The 18,023-nt window shown below is 37.6% G+C and overlaps 1 long non-coding RNA gene across 1 annotated transcript in view; it reads right to left on the bottom strand.

Annotated features, from left to right (window-relative positions):
- The window catches only part of LOC109277932 (uncharacterized), a 195,248-nt gene that overhangs the window by 58,416 nt on the left and 118,809 nt on the right, over window positions 1–18,023 (bottom strand). The gene's annotated exons all lie outside the window — the stretch shown is intronic.

The following is an 18,023-nucleotide window of genomic DNA, read 5'->3' as shown; positions in this document are numbered from 1 at the left end:
TTGGGATTTTTTTTTGCTATACATATTTTTATAAATTTAACTTCATTTAAAAATATTCTCATATATTTACACATTTATGCAGTTTTATACAAATGCCTAAATGTGATCCTTGCATATCCTATCGTTTTTTGCTTTGTTTTCTTTTCTGAGTGCCAGAATTTTTCTTTCCCTCTTTATTCCCATTATCCCCCCTACCCTTCCCAGATTGTCATTTTTCCCTTGTTCTCCATGCTTTAAAAATAATATGCGGGGTGCCTGGGTGGCTCAGTTGGTTAAGCATCTGATTCCAGCTCAGGTCACGATCTCATGGTCTGTGAGTTTAAGCCCCTCATGGGGCTCTGTGCTGACACTTCAGAGCCTGAAGCCTGCTTCAGATTTTGTGTCTACCTCTCTCTCTGTTCCTCTCTTGCACTCGCTTTCTCTCTCTCTCAAAAATAAACATTACAAAAACAATTATATGCAAATGCACACACTCAAATACATACACGAATATATTTACATGCACACAATGATAAATATACATATGAATCATATATAAATATATATACATATTATGTACACCTAGTGAAATATATGTACATATATCTACATCCATAAATCTGTACATATATATACATCTATAAATATATACATATATCTTGTGCTCTCAGTAAAGTTCTTTCTGTTCCTCCACAGTTTCATTTGTAGAACTGAAGAGGGACCCCCAGAACTCCTCCTCCTGGCACAATACACCCCCTGCATCCCTCCCTTAAAAGTCTGCCTCTTGGGTGATCAGGATAATGCCATCACTCTCATCCCTGTGCAGTGGGTAGCCACAAGCAGCCCAAGGATCCCAGGCTTATTATCATCAGTCTGGGAGCTACACTTGATTTTTTCCATTCTGTACAATTCTTTCTCCCCACTTCCCCTGCGCTCTCTGGAGCTTACAGTCTGTCCTCAACAAAATCCACTGTCTTCCCATTCCCTTCTGTGAATGTTTCCTTCACCTAGGTATTAGTTTCCTGCAGCTGTTATAAATTACTGCAAAGTTGGTGACCTAAAACAGAAATTTTCTCTCTCCATTCTCAAGTCCAGAAGTCCAAAATCAGTATCACTGGGCTGAAATTAAAGTGCTGGCGGGGCTGTGTTCCCACCAGAGGCTTTAGGGAAGAATGCACACCTCACCTGGCGACTGCTGGCATTGGTTGGCTTGTCACATCACTCCAAACTTCAAGGGAAGTTATTTTCAAATCTCTCTCTGGTCCATCTTCATGTCACTATCTCTGTGTACCTTTTCTTCTGTGTTTCATCTCTCTGACCCTCTCTTATAAGGACGCATGTGATTGACTGCATTCAGGACCCACCTGGATAATCCAGGATACTCTCTCCATCTTAACAATTACATTTGCAAAGACTCTTTTTCCAAATAAAGTAACAATTACAGGTTTGAGGGATAATGGCTTGGTATCCTTGGAGGCCTTCATTTAGGCAACATCAATCTGCTTGCTCTGTCTCAAACCTGATGCTTCTCCAAGAATCTGCTTCTTCTTCAGGACCCTCCAAATGTAGCTAGTTTTTGTTTGTTTGTTAGTTTGCTTGCTTGCTTGTTTTGTTTTGTTTTGTTTTTTTAAATCTCACAGCCCAGAAGTGAGGTAAGTGTCCTCCTTGATTCTCCTTAACAACATTGTCCCTCTCTCCTTCCAAAACATGCCAACTTCAGGGTCATGGCTTGGTTCATAGGTTGGAGTCTCACATCAGCCTTGCTGCTGTCAGCACGGAGCCTGCTTCAGATCCTCTGTCTCCCTGTCTCTCTGGCCCTCCCCTGCTCACACACTCTTGCTCTCTCAGAAATTAAAAAAAATATATTTAAAAAAAACCATTCCAACTTCAGAGCTCATGCTAGCATACTATACCATCCATCCCTCCTTTAGCCATCATCCACAGACCCTCAAGCTACTCCTGAAGAATTTTATATTGTTTGCTCTGACTCCTCCTAACACTACTCCTACTATAATTCTTGGTGATTTCAATGTCCATGCCTGCAGTCTTTCCAGTTTCTCAGTCTCTGAACCTTCCCTCTCCTAGTAGCTTATAACTTTACCCCATCTCAGCTTTTCAATTCCATGATTATATACTAGGTCTTGTCAATACTAATCCTAATAATACTAACACTAACAAAAAACTGTATCCCCTTCACAATCTCAAATTTTAAGCACTCTACTCTTTGGCCTATCTTTTCAGCTAATTCCCTCTAATACCCCAACTCCATAAAAGCTCTGATCTATCTGGCTAAATGGCAATATATAGAAAACTGTGAAGGATATTATCCTGTCACCGTTCATTATCCTTTACCCCTTGTAGGTCATACAGGGCCAATCTTTGTGTCACCCTACCCTGTCTATGTTCAAGTCTCTGCCTAGTCCAGATGTGTACCTTGGCAGCTGAGTGTGGCTGGGGAAAATCCTCAGATGACTGGGCTCACTTTGAATGTATCACCTCAGGGGCGCCTGGGTGGCTTAGTCAGTTCAGTGTCCAACTTCGGCTCAGGCTCACAGTTCGTGAGTTTGAGCCCCACATCGGGCTCTGTGCTGACAGCTTGGAGCCTGGATCCTGTTTCAGATTCTGTGTCACCCTCTCTCTCTGCCCATCCCCCGCTTGCTCTCTCTCTCTCAAAAATAAATAAGCATTTTAAAATTAAAAAAAAAATTAATGTATCACCTCAAGAAGAGCATTGGTGCTGATGGAAAATCCCACTGTATAGTTCTTCCCCTTGCCATTCCTCTAGATGATTACCCATACCTTTCCTCTTCAAACTGCCAAGATTTCCCTCAATCTTCACCCTCAGCTGACAACCTTGCTTCTGTACTTCACTATGAAAATACAAGAAATTAGAGAACATCTTCCACACACTCGCATCTGCCAACACCCAGGATCTGTTCCGCATCTCTGCCTCATCTATAATTCAGGAACCATTATCACCTCCTCAGACCATTCCCTTCATCTGTGCACTAACATCCATTTCCACTTAGTTACCTTGAAGCATCACTCTAGTGGTTGCCTCCTCTCTCTTCCATCATGAATTTTCCCCTACTGGATGGCTTTTGTTAGCATACAACTAATCTGAAATATCTACCATCTTAAAAATCAAAACAAAACAAAGCATCCCCTTCCAGCTACTGCTATATTATTATATTGACCTTTCTCATTTATTTATTTTCTATTATTTTATTTGAGAGAGAGAGATGTAGAAAGAGAGATCAAGAGAGCCCACACACTAGTGAGGGAGGGGCAGAGGGAGAGAGAATCCTAAGCAGGCTCCAAGCTCAGTCCTCAGTGCAGAGCCTGATGTAGGGCTCCATCTCATGACTGGATCAACTATGAGATCGTGATCTGAGCTGAAATCAAGAGTTGGAGCCTCAACCGACTGAGCCACCCAGGCGTCCCTACTCTTTATCCTTTAAATCAAAGCTCTCTTAAAAGATATGACTGTCGTTGTCCCTTATTTCCCTTAGTCTCCTATTCTGTCTTGAACCCTCTTCAATCAGGCATCCATCCCCAGCGCGCACGCACACACACACACACACACACACACTCCAATCTTGAAAACAGAAATGCATAAATGATTTCCACGTTACTAAAATAAATTTCCTCATCCTATCCTATCTAGCAGCAACTTTGACCACTCATCTTTCTGAACCAATTTCTTTATCTGGCTTCCTTGCACCTGCACTCTTGTTTCTCTTTCTACTTCACTTAATGGTCATTTTTCTCAGTCACCTTTGCTGGCTGCTCCCCAATCTCCAAACTTTGGCCTTAGACTTTTTGGTCACTATTCTATGCCCAGTGCATAGAATCACATAGAATGAACAAATATATAGGATATTTTTTAGTTTTATTCTAAGAAAATAGGGCCATATCCTTCACAGTTCTCTATGTATTGCCATTTTAATGCAACAACACTTCATGGAAATCACTTTGGGGTGATTGGTATAGCTCTATTTCATTTCATAGTGTTATATACTATGGAGTGGATATGCAAAAATTTATTAAAACATTTGCATGTTATGGGAAAGTCTTTGCATCAGTTCTTTTGTGATGAATAATGTGGGAATTAATATCCTTCCACTTTTATTCCAGTTTCCCAGAAGCAGAATTGTTGGAACCAAGGAAGCATGTACATTAAATGATAACTGTTTTAGGACTGCTTCCCACAAAGCCTGTTTTAATTGCTGTTTTTTGCCATCATGGCTCTCTAATGCTGTATTTGATAGGTATTTTGATTCTTTCAAATGTTAGCTAGACTGATATGTAATGACTGTTCCTTTAATTGGCATTTCCCTGACTAATATATTTAAGCAGCATGACTTAGAGGTAGAAACACTGGCTCAGATGCCAGACTTTCTGGATTTTAATTCTGATTCCAACGCTTACTAGCTGTGTGACCTTGGACAATTCTCTTAACCTCTCTGTTAAGAGAGGTTTTTCATATGTCAGAAGGAGATAATAGGAACTACTACTTCATCTGTTTTATTTTTGTGGAGATTAAATGTGTTCATGTAAATCAGAGCAGTAACTTGTACAAAGTAAACTGTCAATAGATATTGCTTTTTATTATTACTCCTCCTCCTACTACTATCATTATGATATCTTATGTTTCTATTGCAAATCTGTGAATTAAATCTTATTTCCTCTGCCCACTTTTTGATTGGGTTATTCATCCCCATCACATCAAGTTGTAAATACTCTGTGTGTGTTGTAAATATGAACACTCTGTTAGTCACGATAGGCTATGTTACATCATGTTAAAACATCTCAATGGCTCAGCACAATAAAAGTTTATTTCTCAACTTGCCAAAGTTTCTTATAGGTCAAGAAGTCCTCCTTCACCTTGTAGATATTATATCCAGGAAATGTTGCTTCCAAAATCATCATAGCAGGAAAAGAGATATGGAGGGTTGTGGCAGGCACCTCTTGGTTTTCACACACTTATGTAATCCTCTCCTCCTGCATAGGTTGGATTTAGTGGCTCAAATATAGCAAACATAGTGTATTAGAGATGATGGGAGGTCATATTTTAGATTAGGCTGAAAAAAGACCATGCTTCTCAATTGTGCCTTGCTTGTGTTCATTCTGAGAGAAGCCAGCAGCCCCACTTGACAAGGAACCGAGAGAGGCCTTTAGCCAATAAGACAGCAAGGAACTGACATCCTCATCCAACAGCCTCTGAGGAACTGAATTCTGACAACTACATGAATGAGTTTAGAAGTGGATCCTTTCCTAATCAAGACTTCAGAGCACCAGCCAACAATCTGGTCACAGCCTCTGAGAGATCTTGAACCAGAGGGCCTAGTCAAGCCTCATCCAGACTCTGGACTTACCATAGCTGTGAGGTAATAAATGCTTGTTGTTTTATGCCTCTAAATTTTAGGGTAATTTGTTATACAACAAATAACTAATGCAAGGATAGAACAGGATATTTTCAAGGCCAGCAAGTGGCTTATGTCATATCTGCCCATACCACACTGGCCAGAATTTAGTCTCAGGGCCCCAGTTGTGGTTAGGAAGAGAAATTGGGATGCTGAACACACAGAGTTTTCTGTGCTATGATTTCTTCCTGTGCTCTTTGCAAATATTTTTTCTATATCTATTTTTTGTATCTTATCTCTGTTTATGTTATCTTCTGTTACACAATATATATATTTTTTCATTTTTTCACAGAGATATCCACACCTTATATTTTCTAGCTTTTGGTTTTCCAGAATTGGTTAAGTAGGTCTCCGTTAGCACTTGATTGGGTAAAGTACAATAAATTCTACTTTATTCTCTTACAACATTTCTATTGCGTTATTTTTTAGATAGTTTTTAATTCATATGAAATTTACTTTTGCGTTTGGAGTATAATTTAATTTTCTTTCACATGGATAATGATAATAATATCATTTATAAATACCCCCCTGCCCACCATACACACACTAAATTGAACTACCAACTTAGTCACATGTATCAATTTAGTCATCATATAGACTGGGATCTAATTCTAGATTCCCTTTCCTGATCTGCTAATCTAGTGTCTACCACTGTGCCAACACAATATTGATTCTGTTACAATGGCTTCCTATAATTTTTTGATATCTGTTAGGCAGGACCTCAACCCCATTGCTCTCTTTTTCATTTTTTTTGACTACTTTTTGGCAACTATTCTTCAATATAATTTTTAATATTCTTTTATCTAGTATCCCACATGCACCATAAATAACAACAAAAGTATCTCCTGGGATTCCAACTGGAATTGTATTATACTTCAACATTAATTTGAAGATAATATTTATATGATACACTGTTTATTCTTCTTTCTCAAAAAAGATAGCTTTTAATTTTCCTATTTATTATATAAATATAATTATAAATATTTGTGAATATCATTTATATATTATATATATTGTACAATATTATATATATAATAACCATTGTAGTATCCATCAGGTTTTGGCCCTTTTGTATCGTTTCCTGTTCTGCCTTTTGAACCACATATAATTTTTATCTTTTTCCCATATTGTTTCTTAGTTTATTAGAGGAAAATCACACATCTTTCCTGTGCCTTACTCATCTCTAGTTTAAAGAAACAATGCCTTTACTATCGCTTATTGTACATTGAAAGGCATGGAGTCTATTGGTCATAGACAATGTAGTGTATTGACTAAGGCCACCTGGGTATAAAGCTCAATTCTATCACTTTCTGGCTTTGTAATTTGGGGAAAATTATTTAATTCCCTTGTACCTCATTTCCTCAACTTTAAAATAGGAATGATAATATTTCTTACCCCACTGGTTGGTTGTGAAGATTAAATGAATTAGTGCATAAAAATAATGGAATAATGCTTAGCACAGAGTATGAATTGAGAAGGATTTGTCTGTTTTCTTTTTTTGGACTTTGTTTTATTTATTTATTTAATATGAAATTTATTGTCAAATTGGTTTCCATACAACACCCAGTGCTCATCCCAACAGGTGCCCTCAATACCCATCACCCACCTTCTCCTCCCTCCCACCCCCCATCAATCCTCAGATTGTTCTCTGTTTTTAAGAGTCTTTTATGGTTTGGCTCCCTCCCTCTCTAACTTTTTTTCCCTTTCCCTCCCCCATGGTCTTCTGTTCAGTTTCTCAGGATCCACATAAGAGTAAAAACATATGGTATCTGTCTTTCTCTGTATGACTTATTTCACTTAGCATAACACTCTCCAGTTCCATCCACGTTGCTACAAAAGGCCAGATTTCATTCTTTCTCATTGCCACATAGTATTTCATTGTGTATATAAACCACAATTTCTTTATCCATTCATCAGTTGATGGACATTTAGGCTCTAACAGGCACATGAAAAGATGCTCAATGTCGCTCCTCCTCAGGGAAATACAAATCAAAACCACACTCATATACCACCTCATGCCAGTCACAGTGGCTAACATGAACAAATCAGGAGACTATAGATGCTGGCGAGGATGTGGTGAAACGGGAACCCTCTTGCAATGTTGGTGGGAATGCAAACTGGTGCAGCCACGCTGGAAAACAGTGTGGAGGTTCCTCAAAAAATTAAAAATAGATCTACCCTATGACCCAGCAATAGCACTGCTAGGAATTTACCCAAGGGATACCGGAGTACTGATGCATAGGGGCACTTGTACCCCAATGTTTATAGTAGCACTTTCAACAATAGCCAAATTATAGATTTGTCTGTTGTCTTAATGGTAGTGGTAAATAATTGTTAAAATTTAATTCTCATTATTTATATCTGCTTCAGATACAATTGTCTTCTTGTACAAAGGAAGAAAAAGTAAGAGTCAATTGTTATCTACATTTAATAAAGTAAAATATTTCTTATATCCAAAAGGACTTATTAATATGAATGGTTTTGATTATTTGCTTTTGGTATTAAAAAACGCTGTATTTTTTTACCACTGTTTTCTTAGCAATTCTGATAGTGCTCAATGCAAATTTATTTTTGCTCCCTAGTGAAATTTTAATGATTCCTTCAAGGAATTGTTGAAACTATTCATCAACAGTAAATCAACTATATACATATATATATATTTTTATTTTTTAAATGAAGTTATCTGCCTTCTTGTTAATTTTTCAATACTATCATTGAGGAAAAGACATGCAAGTCTTGCTTTAAACTGTTTATGGGTGTTCCTGGATGGTGTGTTAATTAGCCTTATGTACCTGAACTATTGTGGCGGTACCATGAATTGTGTATCATTATTCATCCCAGGGACACAACCCCAAAGCACAGGGAAGGTCAAGTGTGTCTGAAGAAAGGGAAATTATAGAAAAATGTTTAAATTTTTTTCTCTACATCATTATTTTGCTTGTTGTTATGGTTCAGTATGATATTGCTTATGAGACAGCAAGGGAATTTCCTTCTTATCTTTCTTAAAGCATACCCAGTGGTCATAGCATTTATTCAACAAGTAATTGTTGAGTGTGTTCTCGCCATTGTTCAAAGAACTGGGGAAACAGCATGAAGAAAACAAACAAAAACAAACAGCGCTGCCAAAAGAAAAGTTTCCACTTTTTAGGAATGGAATTCAAACAATAAACAAGTAAATAAATTAATAATATAATACCCAGGAGTCATAGATAATATGCCTATCCAGAGCTGGCCACTCTAAGTAGGTATTATTGAATAGGGACTTATAGGAAGCCAGGGAACCAGTGCCACAGAAGCCTGAATGAAGAGTGTATAGACAGATCATTAAGATTACAAATGCCCTTAGTATATTTGAAAATTGGCAAGAAAGTCCATGAGGCTGAGCACATGGGCATGGTGAAGAGTTCTGGGAAATAAACTTAGAAGGAAGCTGGGGGCCAGATCCTGCAGGTCCTTGTAGATCAGAATAAGAACTCTGGATATCATTCGACATGTGAAAGGAAGACATTGAGGAGTGGAGGACAGGCAGAGAAGAGTGGTGATTTCCATTTTAAAAAGATATTATCTGTATTCTTTTATTTGCCAAAATTATTATCTCCTCAATCTCCACCTTTACCATGTCTTTACCAGAACCTGAGTAAAGCTGAAAATTTGCTCCACTCAGTAGTGGGGAATGGTGATGGTGTTAAGCATCTCCATCTAAGGCATAGAATTGGCTGGGTGACTCTGGAGCCAGTTCTAACTCCACATAAAAAGATCATCTGGGTCTTGTTGAGGTCTCTCTAAGGAAATGGAAGTTAGAACTTCTGGCTTCACCTTGACTGAATATTTAGGCCACAATTATAAGCAAGTCTTTTTTCAGTTTTTCCCCCTTTCATTCACCTATTCAACAAGCATATAATGAGCATGCACTGTAAGCCATTGGTATGCTAAGCACTGGAGATACCACCATGAAGGAGATAGACAAGGTTTCTAACCTCACAGCACTTTTAGTATCGACTTACATATGACTCTAGGGCATGCTGTTTGAAGACCGATGTAGCCAGACCTACTCTACTAGTTTCATGAAGTACCATTTTATACCAATGTATTATATTAGATCAGCCTGGCCACTTGAACCCTCAAGTGCATTTGCCAGGTGTCTATATTTATAACAATGAAATGACTGGATTTATAGTCATTAGTAAATATACACTCTGTAGCATGCTCCTGGTAGTAGTATCACCTTCAGGCAAAAGACAGTTTAAATTATGCTTCTAAGTGAAGGTACTTTGCCATTGGCACATTGGCCATTCATGTATTATGTCTTTACTAATCTAACACTTTAAAAAGAACTTACTAAATCAAAACGAAGCATTCAAAGACACAAAGGCAATCATGTCTTATGAACTAGAATATATGTAACAGGACTAAAATTTCACTGTCTTCTAAGAAGAGCCAGTGATTCCTTCAAGCAGGAATAGGCACATATTCCAGGTAAAGTTTTGCTTTTTCACCCCAAAGAACCCCAACCAACACTATCCTCTGAAAATATATGGCATATCTGACCCACCAGCACAGGATCTCATCAGAATAGAAACTCACTTTAGAGTAAAAGGGGAGTGGGCCCATGACCATACACTGGTCATACCACACCAACCAGAAGCTGCTGCCTGACAGCAGCATGGCTTAAGTGCTAATTCAGTGCTAATTCATCCTTTTACAAGGATGGGGCACCATCCTCCAGGTCACTGTATATACCTTAAATCAAAGAACTTTATTTGGAACTGTGTCTCAAATGGAAAGAAAATGATTGGTCCCAGAATTAGGAGGTAGAAACAGGAGTAGCTCTACTTATCATCATTCCCAATAACCAACTGGAGGAATTTGTGCCTGTTGTCCCAACAACCCTGGTCTACTTAAGGCTTGTTAAGTCTTGGTTCCTTAAGAGAGAATATTTCTACAAAGACACAGAAAAAAAGTCACGACTGATGCCTGGGCATTTCAGGCTCCTTGTCACCAGAGACTATTGAACATGAAAAGGAATCATCATCTTGGCAAGAATTTTTGACTCTGATCATCAGCAGGAGGAAGGGTTGGTATTAACACAATAGAGGAATATTGACATGTGTGTGACCCAGTTGGGCACCACTTGGTATACCCTTGCCCTATTTTGATGGAAAATGACAATTCTCAGGCAACCTCAGTCTGAAAAGTGCATGGTAGCCAGCCAAGACTGCCAGAGGTGCTTCGTGATGGTAAAAGGAATATGGAATGGGTAGTAAAGGAAAAAGCAAAACAACATGATGAGTCTCAGTTGTGACCTTTAGATCAGTAGAACTGTAGGAGTTACAGCCAGCACCATTAACCTTCTTCTGACTTTTCCCTCAGAAGAGACACCCATCAGAATCCTGGAGGAGCTGCTCCTTGAACATATATGAAGTGGATGAGCATAGCATCGGGATGCACCTCCTTGGTCTCCCTTCAAGGAAGGACTTGTTAATGAAACTACTGGGGAGGACTGCTGGCAGAGAGTTTACAGCTATCAGTCTCTTTGGGGATTGCTTCAGCTGCAGAGAGCTGCTTAGCCAAGGTCACATGTGTCTCAGGGCTGTGCGATCAAGGAAGGAGCAATAAGAGACCAGCCATTTTGGCCCAAAGCAGAATATGTCAGATGATGTGGCAGAAGCTATCTTTGGACCCACTTGACTTCTGTATTTGACCAATCCTGCTTCTTTCCTGTCTCTTTTACAGGAGTTGATCCCAAGGATAATCCTTAGTAAGCCTCCCAACCACTGAAATTGTCTGGGTCTGCTTCCTCTGAAAATTGTCTACTACTTTAAATGGAAAATCAATTCATTCCAGTAACTGGTTGGCTTTCTTTCATCCATTTCATGGAATCAAAGTTAAGCTCTTGGAAGTTCATTCTGTCTTATTGTGATCGTGACTGTAAGTGCAGTTAAGAAGTTCACCATTAAAAGTAAAGTTACTTGTTTTGTGGGGAAAATATGAATACAAATCTTGGTGGAGCATAGAGAGCATCATTATAAAAACAATATTAATACTCAATTAAGAAACTCATGACACAGAAATATATGTGGAGTTTGTTGTAGTGTACTCTTAATTGAGGGGCTGGCAAATTTGTGTCTTGTAAAGTGCCAGATAGTAAACATTTTAGGCTTTGCAATCTGTATGGGTTTCGATGCAATTACTGAATTCTACTGTTCAGTGCAAAAGCAGCAATAGAAAAATCCATAAACAAAAGAGCATGGATATATTCCAATAGAACTACATTTACAAAAACAGGCATAGTTCCAGATTTGGGCAGAGTGTTGTAGTTTGCCAACCTCTGCCTTAATTCATCAGCATCCAAATGAGCTCTAAAATTTTATCAGTCAAAATAGAACTTATGCTTAAAATTTTAAAATATAATTCTACAAACCAGTAAAAGTACTGAGGGTAAAATTTTTATTTTGATGAAATTGATGTCTTATACAAAAAAAAAAAAAATGCTATAGCATGGCTTATAGCATTCTCTCTTTGTACCCAACATCAATTATATTTTATGTGTTTCAACATCTAAATAAATATTTTTGATATTAATTGAAGTGTTCTAAAATGGTATTAAGATTATTTTTACATGAGTTCTTTAAATTTTGACTGTATTTTGTTCCAAATTACTTTGAAGATTTTAATCAAAATGTTCATAAATGGGGTGCCAAAAAGTCCAGTGTTTGAAGCTTTCAGTGTATTGCAATTACTGCAAACAAAGCATGCAAGAAACCAGATACCGAAATTTATCCTTGTAAAAGCAAGAGGGAAACTGAATCAATTAACTTTTTAGAGCTCAATGCACAAGATATAATTTTGAAATTCAATAATTGTACTTTTGAGTATCTCAATTTATGGGAAAAATCTTTTTCTGAAACTCCTATTTTTAATTGAATATATATTCAACTAAAAATACATATATTTTTCATCAAAATAAAATGAAATTGAGAAGGCCTATGATTTTGCATCATGCAAGTTTTGTGAAAAGAATTATGAATAGTGGCAAGTTACCTGGCAGGTTTTATCCTGTAAGAATATTTATTGAAGAAAGAGACTTTAAATGAAGGGGGAATAAATCTATACAAATTTGGGCTAAAGTACTTGCACATTAAAAAAACACAAAATTTTCCCCATGCAGCAGAAGTTTTCTGAGTTTATTAGGTAATAGCACTAATAAGGACAAGTTTTCTTTAATTAAAACTTTGTATTTTATAGGAAAGAGACAAGAGTACCAAATTTATTAATCCTAAAGTGCAAGTTTGAAAAATATTGTTGGCAGTTAAAAAATAAAAATAATTATACCATATGGAAAAATATAACCTTCAGAAAAATACCATTGGCAATATTAAAAATGGACACAGCTAAGAAATTGATTAAAATGGATGAATAGGTACACTAACAATTATTTTACTTGTAATCACTGTAAAAAGAAGTCTTTAACAATTTTGCTTTATTTTACATGTATTTTATTTTAGAAAGAATTTAATTTTTGAAAGTAGTTTTGAATAGAATGGCTTTACAGTCCAGTTAAAATAGTAAACCAATTTGTAGTCAATCTATATGTTTTAAATTATGTAATTTTAATTGATTTTAGTGTTCCTTTTTATTTTCAAACTATATAATATAAATTATTGTCATCTTTGTAACAGTGATCAACAAAACCAAAGGATCGTTAGAACTCATGCTGTCTTCATGGCAAAGAATGAGAGAATTCTAACAATTTTCATTAGATATCTCTGATCATGTTACATATAATCTCATCTGATCCTCATCTAATCCTAATACTTATTCTAGGTATTTTCTCATTTAAAAATCCAAGGAAAACAAGGTTTAGAAAGGTAAATTGCTAAAGATAATACAAGTATTAATTTATAAGGACAGAATTAAAACTTTCCTTCACTTATCTCTAAAGTCTACACTCTCAATTTTTAGGCCATAATGTAGAGGCCAGATATTCATCTTATCGTTTTTTGTTTTGAGAGAAAGAGAGGGTGCAAGTGAGTGAGGGGGAGAGAGAGAGAGAGAGTGAGAGAGAGAAAGAGAGAGAGGCTCACCCAAAGCGGGGCTCTTGCTCACCTGAAGTGGGCTTGAACTCATGAACTGTGAGATCGTGACCTGAGCCAAAGTTAGATGCTTAACAGACTGAGCTACCTAGGCACCCCTCATCTTATTATTAAAATCATGTTTGTTATCTGATTATAAAATTGAAAATACAGAAAATATTTTTTAAAAATATCTTTAGGGATACAGGAGTGCTGATGCATAGGGGCACATGTAGCCCAATGTTTATAGCAGCACTTTCAACAGTAGCCAAATTATGGAAAGAGCCAAATGTCCATCAACTGATGAATGGATAAAGAAGTTGCGGTTTATATATACAATGGAATACTACTTGGCAATGAGAAGGAATGAAATCTGGCCATCTGCAGCAACGTGGACGGAACTGGAGGGTATTATGCTAAGGAATAAGTCAGTCAGAGAAAGACAGATACCATATATTTTCACTCATATGTGGATCTTGAGAAACTTAACAGAAGACCATGGGGGAGGGGAAGAGGAAAAAAAAAGATACAGAGAGGGAGGGAGGCAAACCATAAGAGACTCTTAAATACTGAGAACAAACTGAGGGTTGATGGGGGGCGGGGGAGAGGGGAAACTGGGTGATGGGCATTGAGGAGGGCACCTGTTGGGATGAGCACTGGGTGTTGTATAGAAACCAATTTGACAATAAATGATATTTAAAAAAATCTTTAGTAATACCCAGAAATAACATTAGTAGTACTTTGGGTTATTTCCTCAATGATTTTTTTAAAATTTATTTTGACAGAGCATGCATAAGCACATGAGCAGAGGAGGGGCAGAGAGAGGGAGAGAGAGAGGGAGAGAGAGAGAGAGAGAGAGAGAGAGTGAGTCCTAAGCAGGTTCCATGCTCAGTGCAGAGCCTGATGCAGGGAAGGGGGCTTGATCTCATGACCCTGAGATCATGACCTGAGCCAATGTCAAGGTCAGATGCTCAACCAACTGAGCCACCCAGGTGGCCCTATTTCCTCAATGATTTTTCTATACATGGTTGTATTTAAGTCATTGAGATCATACAATGCACTACATTCCTTCAGCCTGAGAGAAGAAATAATCTAGTAACAATTGACACTAAACATCCAAATAGCCTTGGAACATTGTTATACGACTTAGTCTTATTCCATTAAGTGCTGATTTTGCACTTCAAGGACCTCAAAGAATGGCTTTACAAAAGAACCCTCACTTACACTACATAGATGAGCAAACTGTATACAGAATATTTAAATTGCACTAAGCTCCATTTGTAGGGATCTTCCCATAGACCATAAATTTCTTGAGGGCAGAGACCATGTTTTACTGAAGTTTGTGTTTGGGCTTTACAGGACAGCTACTCAAATTTATTAGGTACTTCAAAAAACTTGTGTAATTGAAATACATTTTGCCATCTGAAAAAGCTTTCATGGTATATATAAGTAATGTTGAAATGCTTGTACAGCTGACATATGTAATTAGAGGAGGGTCTGAGTGGAACAAATTGTAAGATGCTACCTTTTAAGTATTACTTAGGATAAAGGATTCGTGACACTTTGAAGACATTTTTCCCCCTTGGAATGAGAAGTACATCTCAAATGCAGTCAACTCTGGACATTTATAATGATGACTGCTTCTTCTATGTGTAATAAAGAATCCTTAAACACTTATCATTATGAATGATATCATAGTCATTTTTACCTTTCATTGTGAATAGTGGAAAAAGAAAAATATCCTTTTGGCTTGTAATGATTTGTTCTTAAATTTGGCATTTAGCTCTAGTTTTTAACTCATGGTAATAATCTGAGGCAGGAATAATAGCTTGCCTTATGTAATGTCGATTATATCTTTCCCAAGTCTCTATAGTTTTTTTAATGATTTTCTCTTAGACATTTTTACATCAAGACTGTTCCTATTATTTGCGGTAATGTTCTAATTTTATTAATACTAAATTAAGAAATTTTATGAATTATGAATTCAATGAATTTGTGATGAATTTATGTATTACAAAGAGGCTTTCTGACTTTTTTCCTTCCCTTTCCTGAAAATGCAAATGCAAGAAAAAGAAAAGAAATATAATAATAAGGACTGCAAGCTTCTAAGAAGATGCATATTCTAAACAGATCAAATCCTATCTTAAGGATGCAGAATTCTTAAAGTATCAAATGGGTTGAGACATACCTTATCCTTGGGTATCTACAGGAAGGGTTGTGCTATAGAACTCATAACCCAGTGAGGAAGAAGGAGAACCATAGTGGATATAGACAAGGAGTCAGCTCCAATTAGCAGACACGACCACTTCGTGTTCTTAGGCCAAATCTATAGATACAAGTGAAAATTACAGAAGCCCCATCTATAGCAGAAATGCCATTCACCAAGAGGGTTATTCATGCACAGGCTAGATGCTAGCCTGCTTCCTAATACAGCTAGAGAGGCCTGGAGAAGGATTCCTGATCGCTGAGCTGAGCCCCGCAGGGAAATTTGGAGTTAGCTGGGCAAGAAAGGTGCATTCAAGTCTGTGAAAACAATGTGAGCAAAGGCAAGAGAGTGGTTGTTTCGGGTAACTGGAAACAACAGTGTATCCAGCTAAGGATCATCTGAGCGGTGACAGAGGTGCTGTTGGGAAAAGGTGGGAACCAGAGAGTAGATCATAAAGGATCCTCTCTGGCATTCTGTGGTTCCAGTCACACGCAAATGCTTGCAGTTCCCTGGAAACACACTCTCTCTCTTAACTCTGCAAATGGCCTTCTTATTCCTCGGTTTGTGTGGCTCATTCCTCCTTCAGGGTCTTTGCACTTGCTGTTCCCTCGATTTAGTTACCTCTTCTGGATTTTGTTGTGGCTGGCTCCTTCTGACCCGTCACATCTCAAGGCAAATGTAACTTTACACATGTCTCTATCTCTTAATAGTTCACCCCTAACACCTCACACATCCCATTGCTCTGCTTTCTTTCTCCTCATGCTTGTCATGATTTGAATTTGTATCATATACTTTCTTGTGCATCTCTGTATCAGTCACCTCCCCCCACTTACAAGGATAGTGCCATAAAAGTCGGGACCTTTTGTTTTTTTTCATCTTGTTCACTTCTGTAATTCCAGTACCTAGAATGGCGCACAGCATCGGCGCTCCAGAAATAAATCACAAGTGTTTCTTCTGCTGAACAGTCCCATCATTTCTACATCAAGCCAATTCCAACTTCCCCTTCCAGTGGCATCTAGGAAACTCCTTCACATTAGTCTCACCTACTTTTCAAAATGAGCATGGTTTTTTTTATTTTGTGTTCTCTGAGAGAGGCTCCTGTGCACATTTCTGTCTTACCCTCGTCCTAGTGCACTTGAGTCATCTGTTTTCTGGTCTGCCTCTCTGGTTTTATTTTGAACTCCCTGAGAGCAGGAGCACATCATCTGGTTCTTCTGTGACCACATGTCCAATGCGGGGGCTGAGGAATTATAGATGCTAAGATTCTTTCCTTGTTATTGAGTGATGGTGAATAAATGAGAGCAGGTAGTAGAGGACTGAGACAGAGGTAGGAGAGCAGATAGGAGTCTCTGACAGCTGCTCCTAGGAATTGCACCTTCAAAAGTATCCTGCCATGTGCAGAACAGGTATGTGTAAGGATGATAGTGATGTATAATGGTGAAAAATGGAAACATGCCACATTCTCATCAGAAGGTCCAATTATGTATCTGACATCACTTATAATGGAATGTCAAGCAGCTATTAAAAATATCACATACGAGGGTGGCTGGGTGGCTCAGTCAGTGGGTGTCTGATGCTTGATTTCAGCACAGGTCATGATCTCATGGTTCCTGAGATTGGGCCCCACATTGGGCTTTGTGCTGACAGCCCAGAGCCTGCTTGGGACTCTCTCTCTCCCTCTCTCTGCCTCTCCCCTGCTCGTGAGCACAAATGTGCCTGTTCTCTCTCTCTCTCTCAAAATAAATAATAAATAAACATTAAAAAATAAAAATATCACATGCTTCCATAGGTACCGAAATGGAAAACTCTCCAAATCTTTCATTAAGTGAAAAATAAAAATCAAGTGAGAGGTTGTTATGTAAAGCATGTTCCCATTTATGTAAAAATAAATCAAACCTATATATTTGCATCTGTACATGCACATGTATGCAAATGTAAAGAAAAGAACCAATGGGATATGTACCAAATGCTTAATAGTGGATATATCTGTGGGAGGAGAAATACTGGGTAGAATGAGGCAGTATAGAAAGAGATAATTTACTCTTTGTACTTTTATTTTGTTTGGATCTTTTATAATAAGAAAATTTATTGTTTATTAATTATCTATTGTTTGTTAATTATGCAATTAAAAATAGTTTAAGAAATCTATGTTACTAAAATGGGCAAGATGTTATGAGGATCTGAAGTACGACAATGACTGAGAAACTATATCCTTGATATCTGTAAGAAGTAAAAATAACAGAAATTGATGAATAATTAGTTGCAGGAAATGAGGTAGAAGGAAAAGTCTAGAGTAGCATTTCAAGCTTGGATACCTGCGTGAATGGTGGTATCATCCAC

This window comes from Panthera pardus, unplaced genomic scaffold, assembly GCF_024362965.1.
Source record: "Panthera pardus isolate Hobbes unplaced genomic scaffold, ASM2436296v1 HiC_scaffold_7, whole genome shotgun sequence".
Taxonomy (NCBI): Eukaryota; Metazoa; Chordata; class Mammalia; order Carnivora; family Felidae; genus Panthera; species Panthera pardus.
This window is presented reverse-complemented; position numbering and strand designations above follow the sequence as displayed.